Raw genomic sequence first — 18,955 nt, 5'->3', positions numbered from 1 at the left:
ATTATTCTACTCACTATAGTACCTGTTTTCTGGTAATTTTATACTTTGGTTCTGTCACTAATGCTCAGTTTTAAAGTGTTTATCACAATAATTTTCATTAAAATATGATGCAGTACAAAACCCTAACCAAAGGGGAAATTTTTATATTTCTTACTTTTACGTTTTTTGGAAACACTATGACCTGGATGACTGAGAATTTTCCCCTGCAAATAAATATATCAATGAAGGAAGTAAGCATTTTATTGCCCCTATTGAAACAAACTAAAAGAGGGTTAAAATATTTATGTGTTTATGTGCCTAGATACTGATGAAAGCAATAATAACTGCCCAGGATTGTTGATCACCTGATTACAGGCTTCAATGAAGCAGGCGCCCTGTTGCAGAGCTGATGCATGCATATGCTTTGTGTTCCTTCAAATCCCTTCTCACAGGGTTTAAATATTGAAAATTTGTATAGTACTGAAAGCTTCATCTGAGTGGTTTTATTTAAGTTCCAGTAATTAACTTCTATGAAACTGCCATAAATAATGTCTTTACACAGCAGAGTGTAATCCTAATCAGAGCTCAATTTTTCCCAAGAGTTGGGATTTGCAAAGTTCAGAATACAAAACACCTACCGGTACATGTTTTCATTCAGTTTGGAGTCCCAATCCATTGCATACATACAGTATTGTGGCACAAAGTTAAAACAATGCTATAGTAGTCTGATTTTAATTTATTTTGGCCAAGAATTGTTTCTTCATAGCACCTCAACAGCTATAGAAGAACCTATTCCAAGGCCAGGGGACACTGTTTGCATAAGTGGCCTGGGTTCCAGAAACCCGATCAAAACAATAACAAAAAAAACCATGTAGATGGAAAAAGCTTTAGGTTAGGTTCTGGAGAAATAACTTTTAAGGCAAGGCAAGTTTATTTATATAGCACAGTTCAGTACCTAGACAATTAGAAGTGCTTTACGTGAATTAAGCAATAACATATAAGAAAATGATAAGCAGAATAAAAGCAATAAGGAACCTATTCTCAAAATGCATCTTTATATCTCAATGACAAGGCATGATCTTTTGAAGATATCAGTGTCCTTAATTTTTATTTGTGAAGACAAATTAAAAATAATATTAGACATGAGGGGTGGCCTTAGGGTTCATCTTTCTAACACCTATAGTCCTGACTAACATTTAAAAGTTATGACATGACATGGCATGACAGGAAAACAGCTGACATGGCATTCCTAAGTCTATGTTTGGATGAAAAGTGACAGACCCAAAGGCTGAACAGAATAGAGGCAAGGACTAGTGACCCATGAGACATAAAAGGCCCTACTAGTTACTTCAAGAGCCCAACTATGGGGATGTTCTTAATAAAGTTTATTAGCAAGTTATCTTCAGCCCATGTGAAAAACAGATGAAGCCCTGGGAGATATTTTCAAGACACAAAATAAGTCCACGTGCACTTACTGGAGTACTTAGGAAGGTTTTAAATTTAAGTGGAGATTATAGTAAATTGCTCTGATAAATGGTTTGAAAAGTTAGGCAGTTTCATTTGGTGTAAAACAACCATTCACAAAAAAATTGTTTTCAAAGCTGAGATGTCTGAGATATCTGTTGACCACTTTTTGGGGAAGTCTGTAAGTTTATATTACCGGTAAAATATATGGATGCAAAACTGTACGATATTAAGGTATGTTAAAATGTGTAATGCATGCAATTTTGAAGTCAATTTTAAAGATGGAGTGTTTTAGCTAAATCATCAACCTTGCAAATGGGAACCATTTGCAGAGTAAATACTGAAGAGTTGGGTTTCTTTAGATGAACAAAATAGTTATTTCCTAATCTTGGATTAAGATATAACTCCTCCTTCTTAGAGGAAAATAAAAAAACAAAGCTAATGCTAGAAAACAGATAAAGCCTTGAGAATTAAAAAAATATGCTGACAATATGTGTTGGCATCTTTATTCCCCTTTTGCTGCTAACATAAGAGGAAATTATTGGGCAATAAAGTTGCCAAATTGATAAACAGAAATTAACAAGCTCATACTAATTTATTTACCTCTGAGTCCATACAGGACTAGACTTTACCTAAAGGAGGTACTATTCAGAGTATGTTTGTGTTATATTTTAATCTTACATCATATTTTATTCATTATGTATTATATTAAAAATGAATTAGTTTGTTTGCACTGTATAGAGATGAACATGGGGCCATTTAAAAAAACAGGGGTCTTTACTATAATACATTTTTTTTTTTTTTATCTTTTTTTATTATTGTTCTTGTTTTTTTCTGTTTATGGACCATTATTGTGTCTAAATAAAGAGATTGATTGATTTAATGAAAACTCTTGTTTTTTAAAAACCTGACATCAGGGAAACGAGTTTTCTGTTTCACATAGAGAGTTTACTCAACCTCTGTTCGTTTTACATTCTACCCAGAGCTATCCTGGTTGAGGTTTTATTCAATAAATTTCTGCCAATCACGTGGTTTTATTTCCTTATTTAGTCATGAGATTTTTGCCGTAGTTTTGTGCAAACAATAAAAAAATAAAAAAATAAATAACTAGCTCCGTTATACATATTAAGTGTTAAAAACAAACATTGCATGTCCTTTTAAAGAGGATCTTATTAAAGCATGATCAGCGTTAATTCACAGAGAATTAAGTATTTATAGAGAGAGGAGGCCACATACCTTTAATATTCTGAAAGTTATTTTTATGAGTACAACAGTTTCACCTCACAATCCATCACTTACATTTACAACCTTATCTGTCTTCACATTTGCAGCATTACACAGACATCTTTAACAGATATTTAACATAGCTTGATATCAGTGAAAGAACACCCAGTTATTTACTGCTTAATTCCAAAAAAAGTTAAAAAAAATAAAATAAAATAAAAAAGCTCTGGTTCAAATTGCATGTTTTCTAAACCAAAACAAGGCTTTTTTGGCTTCTATATAAAGCTTGGAATTCTGACATTGGACATTGAGTTGAAAAAGGTTACTGGATGGGAAGTGAAATGTCTTCTGGTCTGTTTTTAAACTTTTTAACTGTTTTGGAATGACAATGACCTGGATAACTGAGAATATTCACCAGCATAATTTACTGCATAATGTATAGCAGAATCAAAAAAATGAGGAGGAACCCCATGAGATGATGCATAGGTCTTGACTGTTGAACAGCATTTTTATACTTCATTTTCACCTGCTGTCAGGTGGGCTTCTCTCCAGTGAGATCTCACTTAAATAGATACATTGATCCGCTACCATTCAACTAGTAAACTAGTTTTGCCCCGTAATGTTATTATGATTAGAACAGACTATAGCAGCCCATGTAGATATTAGCTTGCCTGAATATATATTTCTGATGTCCTGCGATGGACTGGTGACCTGTCCAGGGTGTACCCCGCCACTCACCCGTAGACAGCTGGAGATAGGCACCAGCACCCCTCGCGACCCGACTTGGGATTAAGCGTGCAAGAAAATGGATGGATGGATATATTTCTGATATCTGAAATGCATTTTTTCCTTGTCAAAATTAACATTTCAACAAAATGACATTTTCCTATCTAAAACAAACCTTCTGGGTGTCTAAAAATATATTTCAGATCTCCATATTCCTATTGTTACTAGTCATTTGTAACAATATTTTGTATTATTTTGGTCAGAAAGAAATGACATTCAGATATCCTAAATATATTAAGTCAAGATGAAACGGCCACTTAAAATGTGTAAACATTTCTAAGTATATAAAGTGTCATTCTTATTATGCTTTTTGTGTGTGTGATCTGAAATTCAGTTTCTACTGGCAGAATTGCAATTTAGAAAATCTGTTACTACAGTCCTGACAGGAATGTGAATCTGACCAGTGAGAATCTTATTTTAGTGATCTAGAAATTGAACAACAGAGAGGAGAGTGCTTGGTATAAGCATAAAATGGCCTGCCATAGGAGACTTTATGTAAACGTAAGCATTAACTCGAGCAGAAATCTTCTCCCATGCCAACTTGCTCTCCTTTGTCTATTAAAACACTTTGTCATACTTCTTTCTTCATTACTGCAATAAAATCTCTAGTTCCAGTGGGGTCAAATACGCACTTCCTGTTGTCTGTTGCCATGGTGACTCATTGAATCAGTGTTGAAAATAGCTTTTCATGCTTGTTACGCACATGCTCAACACTGAGGACCAACTCTGAGTTAATTAAACTAACTCACAGCAGCTGCTGCGGAACCGAAAATTTAGAGTTTCCAACCTAAGTCTAGATCAGATTTCAGGATTTCTGTCTGAGTTTGAAAAAACCTACTTTTTGAAACGAGCCCCTGATCTTCAATTTATTGGCTCAACATGTTAGGTTCCTCTTATCTGCTTTTATTGCTGCTGCCCTCAGGGTTTCTGCTCAAATCTCCCATCTGTTTCAATTAGCTGTTAGCTCCGAGGTCAGCCACATGGGCACAGAGCCACAGGTGCACCTGCAGTGTTCCACAGAGAAGACAAACAGTACTTTCTTTCTATCACTGTGGGCTGTCATTTATGTCAATAATATCTGTGGGGTACAAGGATTTAAGGCAGAAACTAGCAGGGGGTGATCACACATGGTAGAAGAAGAAGGCAGTCACACATGCCTAAACTTCAAGACCTTTCCTTATCAGCTTGTTTACTACAAACATTTTGTCTCACACAGACTGGACTTCTGCATTAAAGTAGCTGCTGTAAAATCACGACTGTGGCTGCACCGGTCTCTGATTCGGACAGTAGTGAATATCTGTCGCTACAAGCTGAGGGAAGCAAACCTTTGAAAGGCTACCTGGAGATCACAGCTCAATTCTGACATGCTGTTTCATTTGGTGAGTAAGACAATCCTTTATTATCGATCAGATTCTGCAAATATTTTCTGCAGCATTACACTTCTGCTACCTGCATTGCAAGGAAATCAAGAATCATACATTTTACAATTTTCAAGCATTAAAAACACAAGCCTTAGTGTAATTTGTTGAAATTTAAAAGGGAGAGCAAGACTAAATAGTGAACTGGAAAGAATTTTTTTTATTTTTTCTCAAGTAAAAATCCAAAGGTGTAAATGAGTATTGTATTCATCAATATATTGTATAACACAATTTCATTGCCACCACAGCTGCAAGTGTTTTGGATATCTCTCTTGCAGCTTTACACATTTAGAGGCCACATGTGTCTTTTTTGAAGCCACATTAAATTCAGAGCATCGTTTCATATCCTGTCCTACTTTCTTAGTTGGATTTTTTAAACTTCCACCCTAGTGTCATGTTTTTTGGGGGAGGTTCCTTCAGGATTACCCTTTATTTAGCTTTACCCACCTTTCCATGACCTGTATTTGTCCGACCCATATTTGTACCTAATGAAAAAAGCATCCCCACACCACTATCCTGCCATCACCCTGTTTTACAATTTGATGGTTTGTTTGGGATAATGTTCAGACCCAATATTTTGCATGTGGACAAGTCTATTTAATATTAGTCTCCTCTGCCCAGAGCATCTTATATTTCCTAATGTTTGGCATATCTCCTATAGTGCTTTGCCAGGCAACATTACGTATAGCTCTCTTTCAACAATAATCTTATGCTTCCTACTGTTCCATAAAGGCTGTATTTGCATTGATTATGGTTGCCCTAAAGACGCATTGTTCCATCTGGGTTTGATTCCTTGCAGTTCCTATTCAGTAACACTCAACCTCTGTTTATCAAAAAAACAAACATTTACCTTAACATTTAGTTCACGTTCTACTGTTGATTTATTGCATGTAATTTAAATAAAATCCAGTGATGCCAGTAGTTGGAAAAGCTGTCAAAAAAGTTTTAAGTGGTAAGACTGTTGCAAGAAAATGTAATTTCCTTTTAAAATATATTGATTTTGGTTAATTTTCCTAAGTGACTATGCCACCTAACCATGGAACATATGGGATGTGGAACCATTAATTTCTTTTAAAATAAGTTATACTGCATTGGAAGTTGGATTGCTAAAGTGTTTAATTTATTGGCCTGAATTCTGGGTGGACATGTTTTATCCGTCCTCTATATAACATGAAGCTATATCAGTAGGTGACATGGCTGAAAATCTCTATAATGTGAAAAATAATAGCATGTTTATATGCTTTGTTATCCAAGATGTGTTGAGAAACAATAAGTGTTGGTCTGCTAAATATATAGCAGAAAGCACTAGAAAGCTAGCATTAAAAAAGAGAAAACAGAAAATATGATAAACACTTGCAAAAAATTTTTATTGCCAGCATTTGAGGTCATGTTGGCAGCTGTCCTGAACATGTGGGATCTGATTTGTCTGCTAATTACGTCCCTCAGTGAGAGACATTGAAATTAAGGTGCAATTGATTTAGGTCTTGCTGTCCAAAGATGAAACAAACATTGCTCATTTCTTAAAATAAACACCCTGTGGCTTGTTTTTTTTTTTATCCCACTCTATAAAGCATGTCTGTTAGCTGTGCCAAGGAATTTTTCTGTGTGTCATTTAGATGTTGTATTTGTAATGGCCGAATCTGGAACAGGCAGCATTTTTAAAGTCTAGGATCAAATTTGTACTCTGACCTTATGTTTAATGTGTGTGCGCAACCTTGATATCTACATCTGTGACCAAACAAAAACCAGCAAATGATTCATTTCAGGCCTGATACATTTCTCTGTTTGCACCAAACTGCTCTTAGTCCTGGAAGTATAAAAGCCACAGTACTACATTGCTTTCCGGATAAAGGACGTATCTTTAAAGCTGGTGCTTTACCTCCAAAATAAGAACCACTTTGCTTGTAATAAGATAAATGAATATCTGGTAAGGTCAACCAAAGACACAGTAATGCCAGTAGCCTAAAGTAACAAGCAATAAAGGATGCAGGAATCCAGCAGAGTGGTGGGAGATACTCTCTTGACTCCCTGTCAAACACTGGAAGAAACGTTAATGGTATTGTCCTCAAGCAAAACTGAGAAAAGAATGTCAAAACAATAATGGCTGTCCGTCTCTCTGTTTAGTATGCAGAAATTTGTAATATTACAAAACAAAGTAGCAGGAAGATATTTAGCATCCTTGGAGGATACTATCTTGCTTTCATGTTGCAAAAACACAGCTGAAACGATATACTAAAAAGAAGGTAATCATTCTGAAGGGCATCTAAAATTACGTTTTGACATTTTCAGTTTTCCAGTTTCTGTCTATAAAGTATTAGTTACATGGGGGCTGGCAGGGATGCTAAGTATCATTAGCTTGTAGTGGTCAAAATACAATTATTGGAGTCTGAAAAACTTTTAAAATCATTCGTTATTATTCGTTTTAGTTGTTAATGTAGCCCATAGACAAGTTCATGATATTTAATGCTAAGCTAATTGCTTAATTTTTGTAAGCTCATTTTTACTTTAATGCTCAGTGACGTCCATGCTGTATTATTAATTCATGTATTGTTGTATAATATTTATGACAGTATAATTTACTTACACTTCAAATGAATTACATTTTTCTTTGGGCATCTAGTTACAGTACATTGAATAAAAATGTGCTCTATTTCATAAATGTCGGTCTATGAACATGAAATTAAGCAATTTCTATAAAACAACAAAGTAATACGTCAGTTTCCTTGCTGCTTTTCTTCATGTTATATTTCTGATACAAGATTGTTAAACCTGAGAAATAGGAATATTTTGTTAAACATCACAAAATGAAACTAGATATCACATTCGTCTGTGTTGCACTTCCCTCAATACCAAATTTAATCACTATATGTTTTTAGCAAATTAGTACAATTCTGATGTAAATTAGTTTCCAACTCTGTAGCTAAATACCAAGGATTTATACAGATAAGTTTAATTTTCTTCGACTTTGCAACTAAATTTGCAGTTCATAAAGCAGACTTTTACTTGTTGTTTTGACTATTGCACTCTATTGCATGCTTTCTATGGATTTTTCTTTCAAACCCTCTTTTCTGGAATTATCAGCTTATTCAATACAATGAAAAAAAAAACACTCGGTTGGACAAATTTTCTCTAGTACACTCATGGGTGAGCAGTTATATATAAAGGCTCAAATTATAAGTACACCATACACTAATACTAGGATAAATGTATTAATTTACTATTTGAATTGGTTCACTGTTATCAAATCTTTTTTCAAATTCTCAAATCACAGGTTTAAATCTAGATTATTAAATTGCATGTTATATGATCAGTAGACTTTCAAAAAGGAATTCATAAATAAAGCAAACATAAAAAAATCATGATATACATTTAAGATTCAAGCAAACTGATCCCTTGAAACTTCTAACTTGAGTGATGATGGTAATTTATGAAAATAGTAATGCGATGAAGATAAATTAACATCAGTTCACACCTATTATAACCATTAACTCATTGATCCACTCATATCATAGTACTTTTTTTCATCACTTTTTTTGTGAAAAATTAAACGATACATATATGTCATTTTGAAAGGGAGGAAACAACACGTGTTTGTAAAGTGTTAATCATTTTTCAGTTGATTAATGGTGGTCTCACATTGGTCAACATCGATTGTTTATACACACATGAAAAATGAAAAAGTTATGCACCTAAAGTTGCATTTAAATAAAGCAACATGAGCAACTGTATTTTCAACATCTCTGTTACAAAGAACAGCAAATATATTTGTTGAATTGTAATATGTTAGTATAAAAGGACTGAGAGGGACTCCTATTTATTGGTGGCTCAGTAGTTATGTAGAAATATTATGTCTTGTATCAACAAAGCTAATATCTGTCATCATTAGCAGCAGGAATGAGAATAATTGGTTATATTACAGTCTCATCCTCTGAGAATCCATCCATGATTAGGAAAGTTAACATGGCTGAGCACACGGGAACTCAGTAATCCCCCCTCCCAAAAAAAAGCTCATTTGAAGATGTTAGAAGTTAATAAAGGTGTATACACATCCCTCTGGCTTGTGATTTGCTCTCTTCTGCATCCATGAATAATTTCAAAAAGCCTTAATTCTCTGTTTGGGAAATAGAAAAATTACATTTTGGAATGATATTGAGGATGACATGTAAGGGATATCAGTTAAAAGATTGTACTGTCTGTCACAAGCTCTTTTATTTCCTGGAGAAGGTTTAATTGGACTCCCTTGATAGGATTTTTTTTGTCCTTGAAAAAAGCGGGGCTTATGTTTCTGAAAAAAAAAAAAAATCTTTTGGATCTGGACTCTGTCTTTGTGAAGGAAGTTCAGAGAAAAATGTAGAACTCTTTTCTTTTGCCCCATCATGAGAATGAGTTGTGAGTGCAGGGAATGACTGACAGTTTGTCTCTAAAATGCCAACTAGGATGAGATGAGCACTTTAGGCCAAGAACTGGATTCATCTGTCACTTCTGGCTGCCAATTTTCTGTTCCCTCCCTGCCATTCACGTATGATGTGAAAACAAGAAAAAAAAAACATTAAAGCGGAGGCAAAGGAACTTGGTCTGTCACTGTTAGGGAGTATGTGGTGTGTTTGTTCAAAATTTCACATATTACATGGTTGTATTCTTTATATGGAACTGGGCATGCTTCAGGAACTACACTATTTTACTAAACAGAAATTGTAATTAGCAAAACATAAACTTAAAATTCTAACATAATATTTTCTTGGATTTTTTCATAGTAACAGAAGAGATCAGGAAAGATATTTAACCTGTATGAAAACAGAGCTAAACTAACTTACTAAATACTATGATCATTTAATTGGCCTTTAGAGCACACAAATTACAATAACATTGTATGTTTATACCATTAAAGGCACATAATATAACTCAGCATGAATTAGATTTCAGCTTTGTCTTTAGTGTTTGATTTTTTAAGATCTCTGCATTTTCACTTTAGACCTCCTTCTTACTTTCTGATGTCATTTGTAATTTCCCCTCAGCTCCTTGGTTTAGCCATTCTGCATTCTGTTAATTGTGCTAATCTGACTCCTTTTTCAACTACAAATTATTCTGTTCTCTTTCCTCCCCCTCCGTTCATTTCACTAGTTTCCATTTTGATGGTTTTCCTACTTCAAATCTCTTGCCCCTGTTTCTATGAAGTTCATCGCCTTGGCTTCTCAGTCGTTTGTAAGTCTTGGATTTTTATTATTTATTAAATACCTTTTTAGCATTACTCCACCTCACTACCTTTGGGTACCCTAAATAATAACTTAAAGATTTATATTTCTTACTGCTTTCTTAAAACCAATGGTTAAAAAAAGGTTGAGAGGCAAAGATAACCATATATCCAGTTTTTGTCTTCAAAACATTTGGTGTTCTCTATGGTGATAAATCACCACCTTATTCAAATATTTGCTTTTTTCTGATGTATAATGCTGATAAATTAAACCAGAATTCATTAACCCTACAATAAAGATACATGAATTTCTGAAATATTCAATGCTACATGAATTGTAATCAATCACTACTTTTTATGTTTGTGCTCAAACCTTACAGTACTTTCTTATCTCTTATCTTAAGCTTTATTATAAATGAACTCGCATTTGATGGTGCAAACATGCAATATATTACAAAATGAGCTTCAAAAACATGTGTTTTGCAAACTCCATAACAGGCAACCAGAAAAAACAAATATAAAAGAAGACGTAAACAAAAAGGAAATGAGCTGCAAACAGGTAAAAAAAAAAAAAAAAAAATGCAGCAAACACAAACAAATTAATTCTTTGTTCAACTCTCTCTAGTGGTAGGGAACACTTTGTTTATTTAGAGTTTGTAGCTGCTTTTGCAATTTGCATCATTTTCTTTCTGTGAGTGCGGCAGCGATGGGGAATTTGGAGTCAACCAGTCATCTCTATATGTTTTATTTGTTCTGCCCAGTCACTGAACCAGATGAGTCCAATCTGCACGGGTTAATTCACTCTGTATGAGATAGAGATGACTTGATGACTCCAGATCCCCCACCTCTTGATCGCAGCATTTTGGTTTTTACGCTTGCTGCTATTTTTTATTTTCTTTGAAGCTCATTTTTCAGTTTGCTGCATGTTTTTTCTGGTTTGCAGCTTATTTCTTTTTCGATTGCAGCATTTTCTTTTGCATTTTTTTGCATGTTTTGTGTTTTAGAGTTTGCATAACACATATTTTTGCAGCTCGTTACATTGGTGCACCTGTCGGCCACTATAAAATTATACAGTACAGATATCATTGGTTACACTTCTGTTTAAAATAGTATTTTTAGAGTGAACATTGAATGGATAAATATTGTCTGTCACATTTCTTTCCCCTGTTTTTTTCTGAGATGTTTAAATGTCTCTACACAGCAGTTCATTTGTCCTATTATGTGGCCGTGCTGACTTTGCCAACGGCACTGCTGTCTTTTCCATCTTTATTGTCAGTTTGCCTTTCTTTCTTTTTCTCAAATCTCTGCATTGTATTCCATGTTTCTCAAGGACTTTTTATAATACAGTGATCTCAAAAATATTTGCTATGAAAATGTTTTTATAAAGCTACTTCAAAGACAATTGTTACAAGTTATAAGTAACATTTTCAAGGCTAAAACTGAGTAATACGTGTCGATGCTTTGCATAATTTCTGCTTAGTTCAAATCTTGGCTGTGTGAAGACCCTGAAGGCAGTGGTCAGCCAAGCCTGACAAAATGCATGTTTATTTTTAAGTACAAGAAATCAGAACTCCTCTCACAGTACTTCCACGTTGAGACTGACAAGTAACAAGTCAAGATTTGTACATTGTAATCTGTATTAAAGGTGCTTGGCCAAAAGGCTTTGGTGGAAATAATGTTCTTATCAGGCTTTGGGTGTTTAAAAAACATTGCTTTAACCATCCCCAGGGAAGCTGTATTAACTTTTGACAACCAAATCATAATCAACAGTCCATAACATTTTAGCTGTGAAGAGAAAAACATTGAATTTACTATCAGAAAAATTATAGTTGATCAATAAATCAAGTTTAGAAAACAAATGCTGCCATAAGCTTTTTAGAATGTTGTAGTGACTACCAACCACCTTTTTGTCGCTTGTGGGTGCGGGGAATCTGGGATTTAACACGCTTAAAAGAGGAGATGGAAACCAGGATATGAGGTATGGGCGTTCCCATTTATTGAAGTACGTTTGTATATGAACAAACTTTCCAAACAATCCGAGTAGCGGTCTTTACATCAAGTGAGATGGACAGGTAACTATGGAGAATGTGAAAGATAACAGAGTTTAACCGGAGGATGCAGGCTATTGTGTGCCAAAGAAAGCGGTAAAAACCGTATGACCTCCCGTCACCCAAAACCCTTTCTGCCCCCTCACGTCTTACCTATAAAGCATTCCCCTCCACACCGCCACCAGTGGTAGAGCAGAATATAGGTCACCGCCACCCAAAACAAATAACCCAGAAACAAACCATACCTAAACACCAACAACTATAAATGGCTCCTACAAATGTTTTTTTTTATTAACTCTAAGAGGTGAGTTCCCTAATCTAGGTCATCCCTGTTAACCAGATATAATGGTGAGCAATGGCTGCATGGTATTCTTCGGAAGCTTTTAGCATGGTTCCTCGTTAAACACAGTTTCCAGTGTTTACAGAGATTAATGTGTTTAGTGTGAATGGATGAATGGTGTCAATTTCTCTATTTCTGATAACCTATTTTTTCCTAATAGAATAACACCCTCAACAAAAGGTAAAGTCACAATGAGTTCTACAATATCCCATAAATTAATGCACGGGATGCTTGATTGCAACATTCAGTCAGTCTCAACTAATGATCTTTAATATTTGGACTTCATTGTGGTATAAGGCACAGCAGATGTATTTACCAGATTTACCCTCATTATCTTTTGAACTAGCAAAATATATCATTAATTTAGATACCTGGTAAATCTTAGTCTTGACATATGGTTGTTGCCAAAAGCAGTTTGTACCTTCACATCTATCTATATTATTTTACCCCTCAACAGAGAAAAGGATTGGGGCAAAAGGTGCATACGGTGGGGATAAGGTGCACATACACACACATGCTGACATAAATAGATCTGACAAAATATGTAATGTAATAAATAAAATACAAGTTTTATGCAAATATTAGGAGAATTGTGAAACACAGTGAACATTTTTACAAAGAAAGAGGTAAAATGCTTAGCTCAACTTCAATCATTTCTGCTCGCCTCAGAGTCCTGGAGGCATACAGTATCTGGAGGGAAGGATGGCAGAAGATGTGCACCATTATTGTCTTTTGCATGCTGAACTTCTCAACTGCTGTAGAGTACATTCTTTGTTGTTCGCAAAAGGTTGAGCCCACTGTGGCAACCATATGGGTCAGGATAGGGGTCAGGATGATTAACTTTGATCTTCACAATGTTGAGCTCCAGGTGTCCTGGCTGCACCAGATAACTAGATTGTTAATCCCCTACCTGTTGGCAGAGGAGGCCTCTGAGAGAGGAGTCATCTGCTAACTTCAAGAGCTTGACAGACTGGCGACTAGAGATGCAGCTATTGGTGCACAGGCAGAAGAGCAGAAGGTCAAGAACACAGTTTTGAGGATAAACAGTGCTGATAGTCTTGGAATCAGAGCCTGGTTCCGAATAATGCAAATCGGAAAGAGCACTTAATGTAAAGTGGGATTGCATCAGCAGTAATAGGTGCTATTTAAATAGTGGTGAAAGTAAGAAAGGAGGAAGGAATCATCAGCACTGCAACTACAGATTCCTTTGGTGGGAGCCAACAGAATCGATAAATGCACCTTAATAGATTTCCAAACATCTTCAAAACTGAGCACGTATCATAGGAACCTCTGGATGTTCCTATACACCACATAGGAAATACAGTTGCCCATATCCATTGCGTGGCAAGTATAGACAAATGCCACCTCATGGAGTTTGACAAAAGTACATTATTTCGTGTTATGTACTCGGGACCAAAATGGAGACTCGCATTTGGCTGAAGAATGGTCAGTTTTGGCTGTAGAATGGACTGAGGATCTGATAAATACTTTTAACATGGAAGGGGAGTTTTGGCCTAGTGATTAGCATTCTGCATGTGGTCTGGGAAGGTTGCAAGTACCCGGTTCAATCCCCACAGCCTCTACTCTGGGTTCCTGAGCAAAATTATTAACCCCACACTGCTCCCCGGGCACCACACAATGGAAGCCCACATCTCCCTAAGGAGATGGGTCAAACGCAGAGAAAGAATTTCCCCTTTGTTGGATAATGAAGGGATTTACACAACTAACTAAAAGCTCAAGTTATGGGAGAAACAGGTTCAAACAGTAGGTGAATGAGGAAACATAGGCGCATGGATTTACGGGGGAAACTATAGGGCCCCTATGATTTTGTCTTGTTTGCTGTAAAGTGGTTTTAATATCCAAAAAGGGTAACTTTTATGATAAAGGGGTAAACTAAAAACCCACAAAAAAAGCAAAAGAAGTAAACTAAAAAGCACCTGGTTAAATGTAAACAAAGTGAACTTATATGGCACACTCTTAAGCGGACAAATAACAGAATATGGCAAACCTCAAAGTACCAAGACAAAACCACAACCTGCAGGATCTGATATAAACAAGTTCCTGGCATAAGTTCCAGTGGAGTCCAGATACTGCATGATGTAATAATGTTTGCTGCGACATCTACAGACCTGTTAGCTCTAATGGCAAACTGCATGGGTTCCAGAAGTGAGTCTGTGATGGCTTTAAGGAGCTCAAAGGACAACATTCAACATTACAAAATTACCAGTCATATAAGAAGTACATAAGGTTCATAAGTTATGAGCTGTTTAACATTATCTATTCTCAATATAATTCATCTGTGAATGAAAATATATTCCGAATACATCATGATGCAAAGCAAATGTACTGCTATAACCAAAATATTGCATGAGCTCTTTTTTAAACTGGAATATTCAATGATGAGAAATAACTGAACAGGAAACACACCGGATTAAGTTAACGGATTAAGTTAAGACATTTCTGAACTCATATTAAATTCAAAATGGATTAGAAGCAAAATTAAAAATGCTGCCTAAACCTTCATAAAGTAAAATGAAATACCTTAGAATACCTTAATCCAAAGTCTATGCTGCCTAAGGGCTTTTATACGACCAGGTAGAGAATGAATGGAGGGATGTTATTAGTTATTTTACCCGTCTTTCACTCCACATAAACATAAACTAATTACCACTGCACCAATATATGGGGGTAGAAAAAGCCCCAGAAAGTCAAAATAAACATGTTGCACACCTAAATTAAGAATTTTCAATTGGAAATTCTGCTAGACATCTATAAGACACCAATTTTTATACAGATTTTGCCATGTTTGTTTGAGCACACAAATATAAAACGTATCATTCTGCTTGTTTATTCAACCTTTCTTCTATCATTTTAAATACTGACTAAATTGAAAATCTCTTATGCTGTACACCAGCTCCTCTCACAAGAAAGACCTTTTCTGTGGCAAAAATGTTTTTAACAACAGAACATTTAAAACTGCAAACTTTAACCTTCTTGATACATACTATTTGTGGGCCTTAAAGTTTTTTTTCTTTTACTTATTAATGATGGTGTTTTAACATAGTTAGGGTAATACTTTCCATTTATTTGCTGTGAGTTAAAGATAAAGAAGTGTGCACCAATCTGAATTCTAAATTATAAAATGATGCATTTGATATTTTAGTGTTATAAACAATGCGTACCTCTCATTTCACTTTCTCATTATGCATCTAAATCAAGAGTCAAAAAATATGAACAATGATTCGTTAACTAAGAGGATATAACAGTTATTTCCGGTATTTAGTTTACGACAGAAAGAGGACCAAAGATCTTTTCAGCTCATGACATAAATCTCTGATCAACTGATCAATACAAACTCTATATTTGTATTCTGTGACAAAGAGTATGTATTCCTAAAATTATTCATAGTGCATAAGAATTCAAACAGAATAAAAGAGATGTTGGTTTGATAATCTATTGAAAAGTCTGAATCTGACTCTTATTCACTAGATCCTTAAAAGGATTGAAGACCGAACGCTCCAAAATTCAAAACACTTTTCTCTTTCGAGAAGCAGCAATCTCAAATGCACTCAGCTTTGCATTCCTCAAGTTTATTCTTGGATGCTGTAAGAATTTCCTGCCCCCCTGTGTTCCCTTTCTCCTCCTATTCAGCTGAACCCAGTGTAGTCAATGTAGGCATGGCCTGTATTTGTAGGGAGTAATAGCATTTTTAGTGATGACTGAATGTAAGCACGCTATTTATTCAATATTTCACATATAAGATTGATGAATACCACTGCCGGGAGATGAAAGACTTCCATCAAATAATTGTGCACATAAATCAGTAGGAAAAGAGGATCAGTAATATGCATGAATATGCTCTTCTCCAACACATGAGGATTTACATCATAATTAAATAATGGTTATATTAAACTGGTTCTAATGGTAGATGTCATGTATTCAGTTCAACAGTTTAGCACAAATTGCTTTCCTAATCTTTTAAATAATTATGATAATGATACATAATTCCGAAATACACATATATTGCTGCACAAATTTGATTAAAAATGAAGAAAAAAAAGGAGACACAGTTGCTAGCCGGCCTTTAAGAATGCTGGTTTACATTTATAGCAGGGGAGCCTCTCAGTTGGCTTTGATATGTAATCCTCAAATTGTTCTACATGATCTGGTGCAGCTTACAATCATTTTGTGGTCGATAGAACTAACTATATCTGCAATACAAAATGCCTTGTATCGTGCCACATACGCTGTGGCACGACAAGACTTCTAATGGTGCCTAAGCCTCTGACAAATCAGCACAATGATTTTCTTTTTTATCATTTTCCTTATCCTCGTTCTAACACAAAAACTATTTAAACAATGATTTGAGTTTTCAGCATGTTTTCCATTGGGTGCCAATGGCATCAACATCAACACCACTGTGAAAAACCAATGTATAAATGCATACACATAACTTTTAAACAATAGGACCCCAAAGTTTAATTTAATTAATTGGATTTTATGACAAAATCAAACTAGTTCACCATAGGAAGAAAGAAGGGAAGGATATGTTTTCACTTTTTTCACAAGAAAAAAATCAAAGGCTTTGCAGGATGTCGTCACCTTGATTCAGCACTCTGTAGTACCAGAATTTGTATACCTGTGTCATGGTTTTAGTTCTGTTGTGCTTTACTTTGATCCATGTTTCCTAGTTTTATTGGTTTAATTCCTATTTTGTTTTAGTTTCTAGATTTACGTTAGTTCTCAGGTTTTTCTGTTTTCCTCTGTTGCCCTCTTGTGTGTGTTTCTTTCCCCTTGGCTCCCTCGTTCTCTCCTCTCACACCTGCTCCTTGTTAGCTCGTTAGCCCTGCCATTGTCTCAGTCAGCTACATATACTCTCCCTCTGCTGTCACTCCTTGTTGGTTCCTTGTTGTTGCTGGTCCTGTCGTCGCTGTTCTCTGCTCACCTCGTCTCTCCCTGGCTCCTTGTGCTTGTTTTCCCCTGATGTCTCCATAGTTCTGGTCTGTGTTACATTTTTAGTTGGATTTTTGGATTTTGCCTCTGTTATTATTGTTTGCATTAAAACTGCAAGAAATCACCTCAGCCTCTCTGCCTCTGCATTTGAGTCCACTAAACCAGGCATCCCCAACCTCGGTCCTCGAGGCCCGCTGTCCTGCAGGTTTTAGAGGTTTCCTTGCTCCAGCACAGCTGATTTTAATTGAAAGCTGATTAACTCGGTTTTGGTCTACTGCAATCGTTATAATCAGCTATGCTAAAGCAGGGAAACCTCAAAAACCTGCAGGACAGCGGGCCTTGAGGATCGAGGTTGGGGATGCCGTAACTTAACAACCTGCAGGACTTTTAAAATGTTATAACTCTATAGAGGTTTGAACATTTACATCGTGCTTACAGAGTATCTCAAGATCAGTCATATTGGGTAAAGATGTATGTGAAAATCACAGTTTTGGCAAAAGTTCTTGAGCTGACTTATTTTTTTTTTTTTTATGTAATAGAACAGTTCTCAGGGAGATGGTTGAAAGATGAGCTATTGTTTTCTCATTTAATCATGCCCCAAACTACCTAAACTACTCTGCAACTGTATATAGCTGTCTTTAGTGTCCCTTAGTCTTCATGATGTTATTTATCAATTTATATTCTTCAGGAAATATTTGAGGTCTCAAAGCATCATAAGATAAAATTGGTTCACTGATTAGGTGATTACTGAAATAACTGGTAAGTGGTCACAAAGTATAGATAGAGGATACAAATGTGAGCCACACTTTTCAGATTTTATATTTTTAATTAAAAAATAAAATAAAAATAAACATGTGTAATTTTCCTTTTGTTATGACTAGGATACGACAGACAAACTTGAAGTAGTTAAAAAGGTTTTAATTATTTTGGAAGGCACTGTAGTGAATCTTGCAGAAAAGTAGAAACTTGCTGTTTTTTGCAGACGGTGTTTAATATTTCATCTCCTTCATTAGCCTTTTCAGCTTATAAGCAAAATGAATGTGCTATAAAGTCTGGACTAAATGACACACTTATTAAACCCAGTAAAAAGAAAAATCCTGGCACTGCTGGTGTCATTCTAACCACAGAGCAATGTTGCAGAACATATGCCAAATGCCTCTTTAAGCTCCAGTTTGCAAAGCCTAAAGGAATACACCTAAATCAAAGGTTTATATAAATTGTAAGCTGAAAAGCTGTTCTCCTAAAGCAAATCTGTTTTATTGTGAACACAATGAGCATCACCAACAACTATTGGGCCTGTTGACAACAAATGGCTCAAGATCTGCCTCTGAAATGTTCATTTAAAAGATGTGTGGTAACAGCCTTGGCTTCATTTCATATAGCTGCTTTCTGTGTTAGTAGCAAAACATAAGCTCTAGCTAGAAAAGCTGTAAACAGCACTATGTTCGCGTGCCTGGTGCTCCATCAAAAGGAGTGTGTTTCTTACTTCTTTATGCATCAGCTGTTTGTTCTGGTAAATACATTTGCAGTGCTTTACACCACAATGAATTCT

The 18,955-nt window shown here is 35.5% G+C and overlaps 1 protein-coding gene across 1 annotated transcript in view; it reads left to right on the top strand.

Moving 5' to 3' along the window:
• Nucleotides 1–18,955, top strand: part of shank3a (SH3 and multiple ankyrin repeat domains 3a) — a 304,312-nt gene that overhangs the window by 1,832 nt on the left and 283,525 nt on the right. The window contains exon 2 of the mRNA XM_038299956.1: nt 4,670–4,832. The gene's annotated coding sequence lies outside the window, so the exon portion shown is untranslated. The remainder of the gene's footprint in view (nt 1–4,669; nt 4,833–18,955) is intronic.

Source organism: Cyprinodon tularosa, unplaced genomic scaffold (assembly GCF_016077235.1).
Source record: "Cyprinodon tularosa strain WSP-4 unplaced genomic scaffold, ASM1607723v1 ctg44, whole genome shotgun sequence".
Classification (NCBI taxonomy): Eukaryota; Metazoa; Chordata; class Actinopteri; order Cyprinodontiformes; family Cyprinodontidae; genus Cyprinodon; species Cyprinodon tularosa.
Note: the sequence above shows the minus strand (reverse complement) of the source record. Positions and strands in the feature narration are given on the sequence as shown.